Source organism: Schistocerca nitens, chromosome 1, assembly GCF_023898315.1.
Source record: "Schistocerca nitens isolate TAMUIC-IGC-003100 chromosome 1, iqSchNite1.1, whole genome shotgun sequence".
Taxonomy (NCBI): domain Eukaryota; kingdom Metazoa; phylum Arthropoda; class Insecta; order Orthoptera; family Acrididae; genus Schistocerca; species Schistocerca nitens.
This window is the reverse complement of record NC_064614.1, coordinates 1,038,121,412-1,038,133,601: the sequence shown is the minus strand read 5'-3', so window position 1 is coordinate 1,038,133,601 and position 12,190 is coordinate 1,038,121,412.

The following is a 12,190-nucleotide window of genomic DNA, read 5'->3' as shown; positions in this document are numbered from 1 at the left end:
CTCTGTGAACTGCTTGTAATTTGCTATGTTCGTATTTTAACTTTAAACAAATGACAGTCACTTGTTTAAACTTGTTCCTCAAATAAAGCTCGTAAGTTACCGACTTGAATTGTACTGTAATTAATTTACTGTAATGTACTGTTATTAATTTAAATGCATACAATTTAGGCGGTAACTGACTTGTATTAGGAATTGTCCGAATGCACTGAACATATCCTTTGAAATGAATTAATTTTAACCTGAATTTATTGACAAAATTGTGAGGAGCAACTGATATCCTTTGTTATTGCACCTGTGATGAAGTGCAACGTCTGTTGCGATGCTCTGGTTTTCCACCAAAAGAAGTTCAATGAATGACTGCTCTCTAGCTTAAAAGGCACCTCCCTTACCGACGCCATTTTGTAGGCTACGTGAAGCACCAACACCTATCGAAACTTCATTAAACTACAAGCTGCAGTGGGAATATTCCACGATGTCCCACAAAAAATTCCCCTGTTTTTCAACCGAAATTGACCGAGGAAAAGGAAATGTTGCACTACTTATAGAGCGCACCTCCTAATACAAAGCATCTGGACACCTGGCTGAAAATGACTTACAAGATTGGGGCGCCCTCCATCGGTAATGCTAGAATTCAATATGGTGTTGGCCTACCCTTAGCCTTGATGACAGCTTTCACTCTCACGGGCATACGTTGAATCAGGTGCTGGAAGGTTTCTCGGGGAATTGCAGCGCATTCTTCACGGACTGCAGCATTGAGGAGAGGTATCGATATTGGTCGTTGAGGCGTGGCACGAAGTCGGTGTGCCAAAACGTCCCAAAGGAGTTCTATAGGATTCAGGTGAGCTCTCTGTGCAGGCCAGTCCATTATATGGATGTTATTGTCGTGTAGCCACTCCACCACAGGCCGTGAATTATGAACAGGTGCTCGATCGTGTTGAAAAATGCAATCGCCATCCCCGAATCGCTCCTCAACAGTGGGAAGCAAGAAGGTGCTTAAAACATCAATGTAGGCCTGCGCTGTGATAGTGCACGCAAAACAACAAGGGTGCGGCCCCCCCCTCCTTGAAAAACACGACCACACCATAACACCACCGCCTCCGAATTTAACTGTTGGCACTACACACTCCGGCAGATGACGTTCTCCGGGCATTCGCCATGCCCATACCCTGCCATCGGATCCCCACATTGTTTACAGTGATGCGTCACACCACACAACGTTTATCCAGGGTTCAGTCGTCCAATGTTTACGCTCGTTACACCAAGCGATGTGTCGTTTGGCATTTACCAGCGCGATGTGTAGCTTATGAGCAGCCGCTCGACCATGAAATCCAAGTTTTCTCATCTCCCACGTAACTGTCACAGTACTTGCGGTGGATATAGATGCAATTTGGAAATCCTATGTGTTGGTCTGCCTATTAGACATTACGACCCTCTTCAGCTGTCACCGGTCTCTGTCCGTCAACAGACGAGGTCGGCCTGTAAGCTTTTGTGCTGTACGTGTCAAATGTTCAATTTCAATCGGTAATGACGCTCTTCAGACCTAAGTAAATGTGTTCAAATGTGTGTGAATTGCTAAGGGGCCAAACTTCAGAGGTCATCGGTCTCTAGACTTTCACACTACCTTGAACTAACTTATGCTAAGAACAACACACACACCCATGCCCGAGGGAGGACTCGAACCTCCGGCGGGATGGGCCCCGAAGTCCGTGACATTGCGCTTCAAATCGCGCGACCACTCCATGCGGCCTGTACGTGTCCCTTCACGTTTCCACTTCACTGTCACATCAGAAGGAGTGAACCTTGGGGTGTTTAGGAGTGTGGGAATCTCGCGTACAGACGTATGACAACAAGTGACACCGAATCACCTGACCACTTTCGAAGTCCTTGAGTTCCGCACAGCGCCCAATTCTGGTCCCTCACGATGTCCCAATGACTACTGAGGTCGCTAATATGGAGTACCTGGCACCAGTAGGAGGCAGCACAATGCACGTAATATTGAAAAATGTATGGTTTTAGGGGTGTCCGAATACTTTTGATCACATAGTGTAGGCACTAGGCCCGTCGAACATAACCTCACATGTTTGAAATGAAGCTATTTACAAGTCTATAGCGTACTAAGTTAGTATAGTCAGAAAATTCGTCATCACTCGTTGTAACTGAATGAGAGGTAGGCTGGTGGCTTTTCGAAACAGGAACGGAAAATGAAGGTTTCCACTACCACATTCGCATTCACCACCATGCACAATCTGAGGCGGCCGTAGCCAGACTTCTCTTTTCTGTCCCACATTCAACACCCACTGCCCGCTCGCATAGTTCTACCTGCGTTTCTGACAACGGAAGCTGGCGTCACGTTATCGATCAAATTCACGAAGAAAGCGAAGTACGACACGTGTGTTTCGTGCCAAGGCTTTTCTGATTCAGGTGTGTCAACAGTGTCAGGGTATCTTTGCCTCAACAAATGTTCCGTCTGCCATAGGCTGATGTAGTACTAATAGCATGATGAAAGTTGAAGTGATGAATGTTTATTATCATTATTGTAACCAACCGAGCCACCTTCAAATTTCTCGATGTAATAAGCGTTGAATTGTGTACTTAGATATTTTTAAGAGTTTCTTCGATAGCGTCACTAGTTTTATGCCGAACATTGTTTCTCGTATGTGATATGCACACAGGATCAGATTACTAGTTAAGATTCCAATGCATGGAGTCTTCCAGAACTTACTTCAGTTTGGTTTGTGGTAGTTTTCAGTAATTTCGTAAGTGATCTTTTTTAAATTGAAAGAATCAGGAATAACTTAGGTGCAAGGTAGCTGCTGGTAAGAGGGAAACATTATAGACACGTGTAATTGTGCGGAAAATCAGGAAGATCGCCATGTCGTCGTCTTTAGCCGTTGCAGATGCCAATTGCGCATCTCCCGATTCCACGACACTGCGCTTTCATGCCAATATGGGGGCATTCCGCCCGTAAAGGCTAACAATAATGACTTCACCAATAATATTCCTTATTATTGATCTTTTGTAATGCTGATATAAGCATTAACCGATTCCACGACACTGCGCTTTCATGCCAATATGGGGGCATTCCGCCCGTAAAGGCTAACAATAATGACTTCACCAATAATATTCCTTATTATTGATCTTTTGTAATGCTGATATAAGCGAAAATCGTGACACTATCTCCTACAACTTTTAACCACAAAGTCATTATTATTGCGGATATCTGCAGATACAGCTGCCGATATGTGAGCCCCCACTGATCTCTACGCAATGATGCATTTTATTCCGTACATCTGTTATTAGATAAAACATTCAGCTTTCAACAGAAACGTCCATACTACTACTGAGAGTCCAAAGGTGTACTCTGCGTATGTGTACAGTGGCAAGCAAGTGGCTCCAAGTAACGTATAACAGTTATGGCGCAGAAAGGATTAAAAATATTTTGAGAATAGTGCGAGTCAGCTTCATAGCTGGGGTTGCATTTCGTAACAACAACATGAGGCGCAGAGTCCCTTGATCTAACGGCAAGCACTACAGCTTCTGCAGAATCTGACGAAGGCTGTCAGCACACGGGGTACATCAAAGAGCCTGCTACTTTCCAGGAATTCCACAAAGCTCGAATATAAAGATGGCACGTTTTTCTAGTCTGTGTTTCTTGTTACCTTATTTTACACGTTTTCTAATGGGCAACGTATGGATAATAACAGATGTAGTTGCAATTTTTTACTTCTATTTGTACAGTTTATTGTTAAATTGGCACAGATACCATTATGTACGTCCAGTGGTAGTCAACTCGACAAAATACAGTCATGGAAATGGAAAGTGTAACACCATGAAGCATCTGTCCGATATCTATCACACTTTGTGCAGATTTTCTAACATAATGGATGTTAGTCTATACAAATAAAAATGTAAATGTTCGTTTGTTCAGAATTGTGTATCTCCGAAAGTTCTCGACCGATTGGCTTGAAATTTTGACACAACGTCGCATTTGGATACAGGCGTGTTTTTAGATACTTATCTCTATTAATGTATATAATAATATACATATATGTAACTTTCTGAGTTTGTTGTAACAGTTCCCATTTATTAAATTTATAAAAATTATATATTACATATATCAAAATATAGGCATATAGAAACAGACGTGTATTCCAATGCTAAAGCTTTCGAAGCGTGGTATTAGGAACGTTTATACTTTCTGTATAAGTTCGTTTATTCAAAATCTTTGATCTCCGAAAATTCTTCACGGATTTCTTCCAAATTTTTGACGTAGCATTGCAATCCATCTCGTATATATGTATCTGTAATAAAATGGAGACGTTAAAATTATATATATATATATATATATATATATATATATATATATATATATATATATATATACGCACACACACGTGTGTGTGTGTGTGTGTCTGTAATATTACTCTAAATTTTTACCTCTTACTGTAATACGCGTTTAGACACAGACAGATGATATAGTTTTTAGTATATAAATATTTTATATTTACCAGTGATTTACCACCAGAAGGAGGCTCCTGCTCATACAACATTTTGGTCTGAAGATGACGACAGGCGTGGTCGGAACCGTTTACCAGAATAAATAAATTTGTGACATGACTGATTTTAATAGTAACTATTAGTTATAACATTGGTCACCGTCTGCTCCCATGATGTATTCAGAAGTAATATAAATATATGTATAAAAATACAATAGTCAAACTTTGTTAGCGAACAGGAAAGTTATATTTACAGCTTATTCAAAAATGGTTCAAATGGCTCTGAGCACTATGGGACTTAACATCTGTGGTCATCAGTCCCCTAGAACTTAGAACTACTTAAACCTAACTAACTTAAGGACATCACACACATCCATGCCCGAGGCAGGATTCGGACTGAAGCGCCTAGAACCGCTAGGCCACCGCGGCCGGCTTACGACTTATTCGTTTATGATTAGAATACTACTACAGAATCTGAATTTGCAATAAGAATAAACAAGGCTAAGATCAGAGAAAGGGGGGAAGAGAAGACTGGGAGTGGGAGGAAACGGACGTAGAAAACGGGAAGGAGGACAAGGGCAAAGAGAGGATGCAGAGGAGATTTAAGAGGGGAGGAGGCGAAGATGGACAGAGAAAGTGGAGAGGGGGTGATGGACTGGGAAAGGGGAATACAGAGGGAGCAGGAGTATATGGAGAGAGAAGATACAGGAGAAGCTGGACGGAGGAAGGGGGAGGGGGAGATGGATAGAGACAGAGAAGAGAAGGAGGTTAGGACGTATATCCAACTCCCATACATGTTAGAAACATGTTCTTTTCTTTTCTTTCTTTCCCATTTAAGCAGATTGAGCCACAGAAAAGCGTGGCCGGGTACAGCTAGTATCACTATACTTTCATTCCATTCGGAACTGATGTCCATAATCAGCATCGGTATGGAGTGTGGCCCTCATGGTCTTTTATATTCCTTGTGGCACCGAGATAAACAGTCAGCGATTATTGTCTTGAGGAATTTCTTGCCACGCCTGAAGCACATACTTTTTGCCTCTTTACGAATACAGCAGGTTAGAGGCCGGTATGAAGCTACACTTCTTCCCATCGTACTGCAGACATGCTCGACATACTCTACAGTGGGCAGGCGAGTTAAGTCAGTCTGAGATGCATTTCTGGTGTGAACTGTAACGTGGGGTCTTACATTATACTGGTGGAATATGCCATTTTATACCCTAGTGATGAAAGGTGTAACAGCAGGTTTTATCGTTCTTCCCACCTACTGGCGAGCATTCACCCTCATTCAGACATTCCCCAGTTAGGCCTGTCGTGATATCCAGCAAGTCCTTGCACCATGTAAATTTGTAAATTTTTGGTAAGATCTTATGGGACGAAACTGCTTAGGTCATCGGTCCCTAAGCTTACGCAATACTTAATCTAGCTTTAACTTACGCTATGGACAACACACACACCATGGCCGAGGGAGGACTCGAACTTCCTAAGCGGAGAGCAGCGAGGACCGTAACTAGCCGCCCTAGATAGCGCGGCTACCCCGCGCGGCTCCTTGTACAATGACTCCAGGAGTTGTAGAGGTATAGGTCTCCGTACTCGCTGCTTCCTGTGGCTTTTTAGCACGTCGCCTAGTCCAGCGTTTCTAAATCGCATGTCGCCACACATTCGTGTGTCGCGAATAAATGTCAGGTGGCTCGCGAGATTTTTATGTTCATGCTTAACAGCGATAAGTCTCTTTTATTTCACACCTTATGTTTATGTTCCTATGTCCCTTTTCAGTAGCCTTATGCAATAAATTTTTAAATTTTGCTTCTCACAGTCGTTTCACAACAGAATATATTGTACATATTTTATGTGGTTGCTTTTTCGCATCTTGGAAAAAAAAAATTACGAGTAGTGGTGTCGCGAAAGTTTGAAACGTACTTTGTTGTGCCCCAAAGGAAAGAAAGTTTGAGACACGCGGATCTAGTCTACAGACGCGTTGGTGTCAATCTGCCTGTCACAAACAGAAGTGAGGCTCATCGCTGAACGCAACAGAATACCACTTAGTATCCCAATTGACTGTGGCTCCGCCTCATGCAAGTCTCTGTAATCTGTCGTACAGTGTCAGCAGTAAACGACTCATGACAACTCCGGGTGTTAACCCCACTCACAGTAATTTGTTGCCGCCGATTCTTGCTGTCACTTTGCTTCTAATCTCTGTCCGGATTCAAGACGTTGTCATCCGTCGAATCGTTACAGCTACTCGAACAATCCCACCATTTTCTCGTGGTATGTTTCCTCTGAAGGGACCCGTGCCTACTCTTACTACGTCCACCTTGTCAGTACTCATTGTGGAGTCACTGTGCCACAGGCAACAGGCCGCGTCGTCTGTCTACAGCTACATCTACATACTCGTACCTATTCTAAATCTACATGTACATTTACACTCCGCAAGCCACCCAACGGTGTGTGGCGGAAGGCACATTACGTGCCACTCTCATTACCTCCCTTTCCTGTTCCAGTAGCGTATGGTTCGCGGCAAGAACGACTGCCGGAAAGCCTCCTTGCGCGCTCGAATCTCTCTGATTTTACATTCGTGATCTCCTCGGGGGGTATAAGCAGGGGGAAGCAATATAATCGATACCTCATCCAGAAACGCACCCTCTCGAAACCTGGACAGCAAGCTACACCGCGATGCAGAGCGCCTCTCTTGCAGAGTCTGCCACTTGACTTTGCTAAACATCTCCGTAACGCTATCACGCTTACAAAATAACCCTGTGACGAAACGCGCCGCTCTTCTTTGGATCTTTTCTATCTCCTCTGTCAACCCGACCTGGTACGGATCCCACACTGATGAGCAATACTCAAGTATAGGTCGAACGAGTGTTTTGTAAGCCACCTCCTTTGTTGATGGACTACATTTTCTAAGGATTCTCCCAATGAATCTCAACCTGACACCCGCCTTACCAACAAATAATTTTATATGATCATTCCACTTCAAATCGTTCCGTACGCATACTCCCAGATATTTTACAGAAGTAACTGTTACCAGTGTTTGTTCCGCTATCATATAATCATGCAATTAAGGATCCTTCTTTCTATGTATTCGCAATACATAACATTTGTCTATGTTAAGGGTCAGTTGCCATTCCCTGCACCAAGTGCCTATCCGCTGCAGATCTTCCTGCATTTCGCTGCAATTTTCTAATTCTGCAACTTCTTTGTATACTACAGCATCATCCGCGAAAAGCCGCACGGAATTTGCGACCCCATCTACTAGGTCATTTATGTATATTGTGAAAAGCAATGGTCCCAAAACACTCCCCTGTGGCACGCCAGAGGTTACTTTAACGTCTGTAGACGTCTCTCCATTGAGAAGAACATGCTGTGTTCTGTTTGCTAAAAACTCTTCAATCCAGCCACACAGCTGGTCTGATATACCGTAGGCTCTTACTTTGTTTATCAGGCGACAGTGCGGAACTGTATCGAACGCCTCCCGAGAGTCTAGGAAAATGGCATCTACCTGGGAGCCTGTATCTGCACTGTTCGTGGCAGAAGGTACGATGTACAACTACTGGTCACTTCCCTTTCTCTTCCACTCATACGCAGAATGAGGTTAAAACTACTGTCTATATGCCTTCGTACAAGCCCTAATCCCTCATATCCTGTTTTCGTGGTTCTTACGCGAATTGTACGTTGGCGGCAATAGGATCGTTCTGCAGCCAGTTTCAAACGCCGGTTCTCTAAATTTTCTCAATAGCGTTTCTCGAAAAGAACTTCGCCTTCCCTCCTGGGATTCCCATTTGAGTTCCCGACGCATCTCGGTAATACTTGTGTGTTGATCGAACCCACCGGTAAGAAATCTAGCAGCACGCCTCTGAATTGCTTCTACGTTTTCCTTCAATCCGACGTGGCTGGGATGTTGAACACACCAGCTGTACTCAAGAATGGGTCTCACTACTGTTCCAGGTGCTGTCTCCTTTACAAATGAACCACACTTTCCTAAAATTCTCCTACCTAATCCTCACATGCTTCTTCCCTTTGATATCGCTTTGCATCATTACGCCTAGATATTTAATCGAGCTGGCTGTGTGAAGTAGCACACTACTAATGCTGCATTCGAACATGACAGAATTGTTTGCCCTTCTGAACTGCGTTAACTTACATTTTTCTACATTTAGAACTAGGCTGTTTTTCATCACTCCAGGTAGACATTCTGTTTGAGTCATCTTGTATTCTCTTCCCGAACACCACAGCATCGTCAGCAAACTGTTTCTGATTGATGCTTATCCTGTCCATCAGATCATTTTGTATACAGGGCATACATTAATAAAACCGAAAAACTGCAGGAAGGATTACTGACTGGAAATGGACGAAAGGTCCTATGAACATGTGTCCGGAAATACATCGTTGCCATGGTAGACGGCTATGACGAATGAAAGTTCCTCTGACCACGTGTCATGTGTTCCTTGTGTGTTGCAGGCTGTATGATAGACGCAGCGTACTTTAAGCAGCAGAATGGTCCGGCATTCATGCCAGGAACAAGCCGAGATTATATTTGGGAACGGCCAAGCACATGGAAAAGGTAGAGAGGCAGCACGGCTATATCAAAACAAGTACTTTCACAGACACCAGCCACATCGCACAACATTTCATTCCCTTTTTGGACGTTTGTGTGGTCATGGGTCGTTTCAAACAGACGAGCGTGCAGGGAGGTGGGGGACTGTGCGTACGCTATATAGTAAGGCGAACGCTAGTACAAGTTCCAGGCAAGTGGCGAAAGAGTGCGGCAGTCCATGACGCGGCGTGTGAACGCGTTCATTGCATCCCATGGGGGCTCTTGGACCCTCTGTTGTGACGTGGATGTGATGCAGCTATGCACTGTGTTCCGGGACGGTTTGTTGTCGTTGCACGCACGCCGTCCATTTTCGGACACGTGTTCATAGGAACTTTTTTCCTCCGTTTCCAGTGAGGTATCCGTCCCTGCAGTTTGCCTATTTTATTAATGTTCGCCATATATAGAGAATAAAAGCGGTTCTATCACATTTCCATGGTCTACTCCTAACGATAAACTTGCCTCTGTAAACACTCGCCGTCCTGTATAGTTCTAGCCACAGTGTAGGTGTTCGTTGTGTAAACACTTCCCTTTTCCGTCAATGTGGCAATTCGACATACCTGTTAAACTTTTTGGGTCTGTTTAAATAAAGATAGGAATGTTACTTTTACATGTGACAACTGAAACTGTGTTCTCGACCTCGCACGCTAATTATTTGTGGCGTGTCAGGCGTATTCGAACTACTCAGATGGTTGCGCACTGAACTTGAAATGCAGATAACCGGGATCGTGTTGCGGCTGAGCACACGGCTTTAACTTGTCGAATGTCAGCACCAGACCATATAATTCCCAAACGATACAGTCCATCGCTGAAACCAAGTTTGTTTGAGGCAAGTTTAGTTTATCGAGAGAGATCGCGCCTTGTAGGGGATTAGTTTCTAGGTTTTGTGCATGTTTTAATCTACACTCCTGGAAATGGAAAAAAGAACACATTGACACCGGTGTGTCAGACCCACCATACTTGCTCCGGACACTGCGAGAGGGCTGTACAAGCAATGATCACACGCACGGCACAGCGGACACACCAGGAACCGCGGTGTTGGCCGTCGAATGGCGCTATCTGCGCAGCATTTGTGCACCGCCGCCGTCAGTGTCAGCCAGTTTGCCGTGGCATACGGAGCTCCATCGCAGTCTTTAACACTGGTAGCATGCCGCGACAGCGTGAACGTGAACCGTATGTGCAGTTGACGGACTTTGAGCGAGGGCGTATAGTGGGCATGCGGGAGGCCGGGTGGACGTACCGCCGAATTGCTCAACACGTGGGGCGTGAGGTCTCCACAGTACATCGATGTTGTCGCCAGTGGTCGGCGGAAGGTGCACGTGCCCGTCGACCTGGGACCGGACCGCAGCGACGCACGGATGCACGCCAAGACCGTAGGATCCTACGCAGTGCCGTAGGGGACCGCACCGCCACTTCCCAGCAAATTAGGGACACTGTTGCTCCTGGGGTATCGGCGAGAACCATTCGCAACCGTCTCCATGAAGCTGGGCTACGGTCCCGCACACCGTTAGGCCGTCTTCCGCTCACGCCCCAACATCGTGCAGCCCGCCTCCAGTGGTGTCGCGACAGGCGTGAATGGAGGGACGAATGGAGACGTGTCGTCTTCAGCGATGAGAGTCGCTTCTGCCTTGGTGCCAATGATGGTCGTATGCGTGTTTGGCGCCGTGCAGGTGAGCGCCACAATCAGGACTGCATACGACCGAGGCACACAGGGCCAACACCCGGCATCATGGTGTGGGGAGCGATCTCCTACACTGGCCGTACACCACTGGTGATCGTCGAGGGGACACTGAATAGTGCACGGTACATCCAAACCGTCATCGAACCCATCGTTCTACCATTCCTAGACCGGCAAGGGAACTTGCTGTTCCAACAGGACAATGCACGTCCGCATGTATCCCGTGCCACCCAACGTGCTCTAGAAGGTGTAAGTCAACTACCCTGGCCAGCAAGATCTCCGTATCTGTCCCCCATTGAGCATGTTTGGGACTGGATGAAGCGTCGTCTCACGCGGTCTGCACGTCCAGCACGAACGCTGGTCCAACTGAGGCGCCAGGTGGAAATGGCATGGCAAGCCGTTCCACAGGACTACATCCAGCATCTCTACGATCGTCTCCATGGGAGAATAGCAGCCTGCATTGCTGCGAAAGGTGGATATACACTGTACTAGTGCCGACATTGTGCATGCTCTGTTGCCTGTGTCTATGTGCCTGTGGTTCTGTCAGTGTGATCATGTGATGTATCTGACCCCAGGAATGTGTCAATAAAGTTTCCCCTTCCTGGGACAATGAATTCACGGTGTTCTTATTTCAATTTCCAGCTGTGTATTTATGTTCTATATGCGCGCTTTTGTATGTCTTACTGTACGGTGTGATGTGTGTTATCCAGTGTGCCATTGTTCGTACTGCGGCACTTCTGAAATTACATTCTTCGACAAGAATAATATTATTTCCAGATGTCAACATGGCTTCAGACCACAGCGATCAATTGAAACAGCCACTTTCAATCTGATAAACCATGTCTTAAATGCAGTGGACAGCCACATATCTCAGGTTTATTCTTGGACCTAAGAAAAGCTTGTGATGTGATTGATCATACTATACTCCCGAGGAAGCTTGAAGGGTATGGTGTAAGAGCTGTGCCATATCAGTGGATTAAATCTTATTTGGAATATCGCTCTCAGGTAACTGAAATTAAGTACATGGAAGGAAATGAACTCCAGATACACCTTTCGGAACCATGTGGACTAAGTCATGGTGTTCCACAGGGCTCCATTTTAGGTCCCTTTCTTTCTTTGGTCTACATTAATAATTTCCCATCACACGTTACGGATTCTGCACCAGTATTGTTTGCAGATGACACCTGTCTATTGATTGAAGGGAATAAAGAAGAAAATCTTACTGCATTTGCAAAAGATATGCAAAAGGAGTGTCTGAATGGTTTACCAGAAACAGGCTAATAGTTAATCCCCAAAAAAGTCATGAATTTCCACTCTGATCAAAATAATAATCCGGCACAACCTGTAATATGTATAGATAACCAAAACATTAGTGCTGTCAATGAAACTAAATTTCTTGGGATTCATATCCAGGAAAATCTT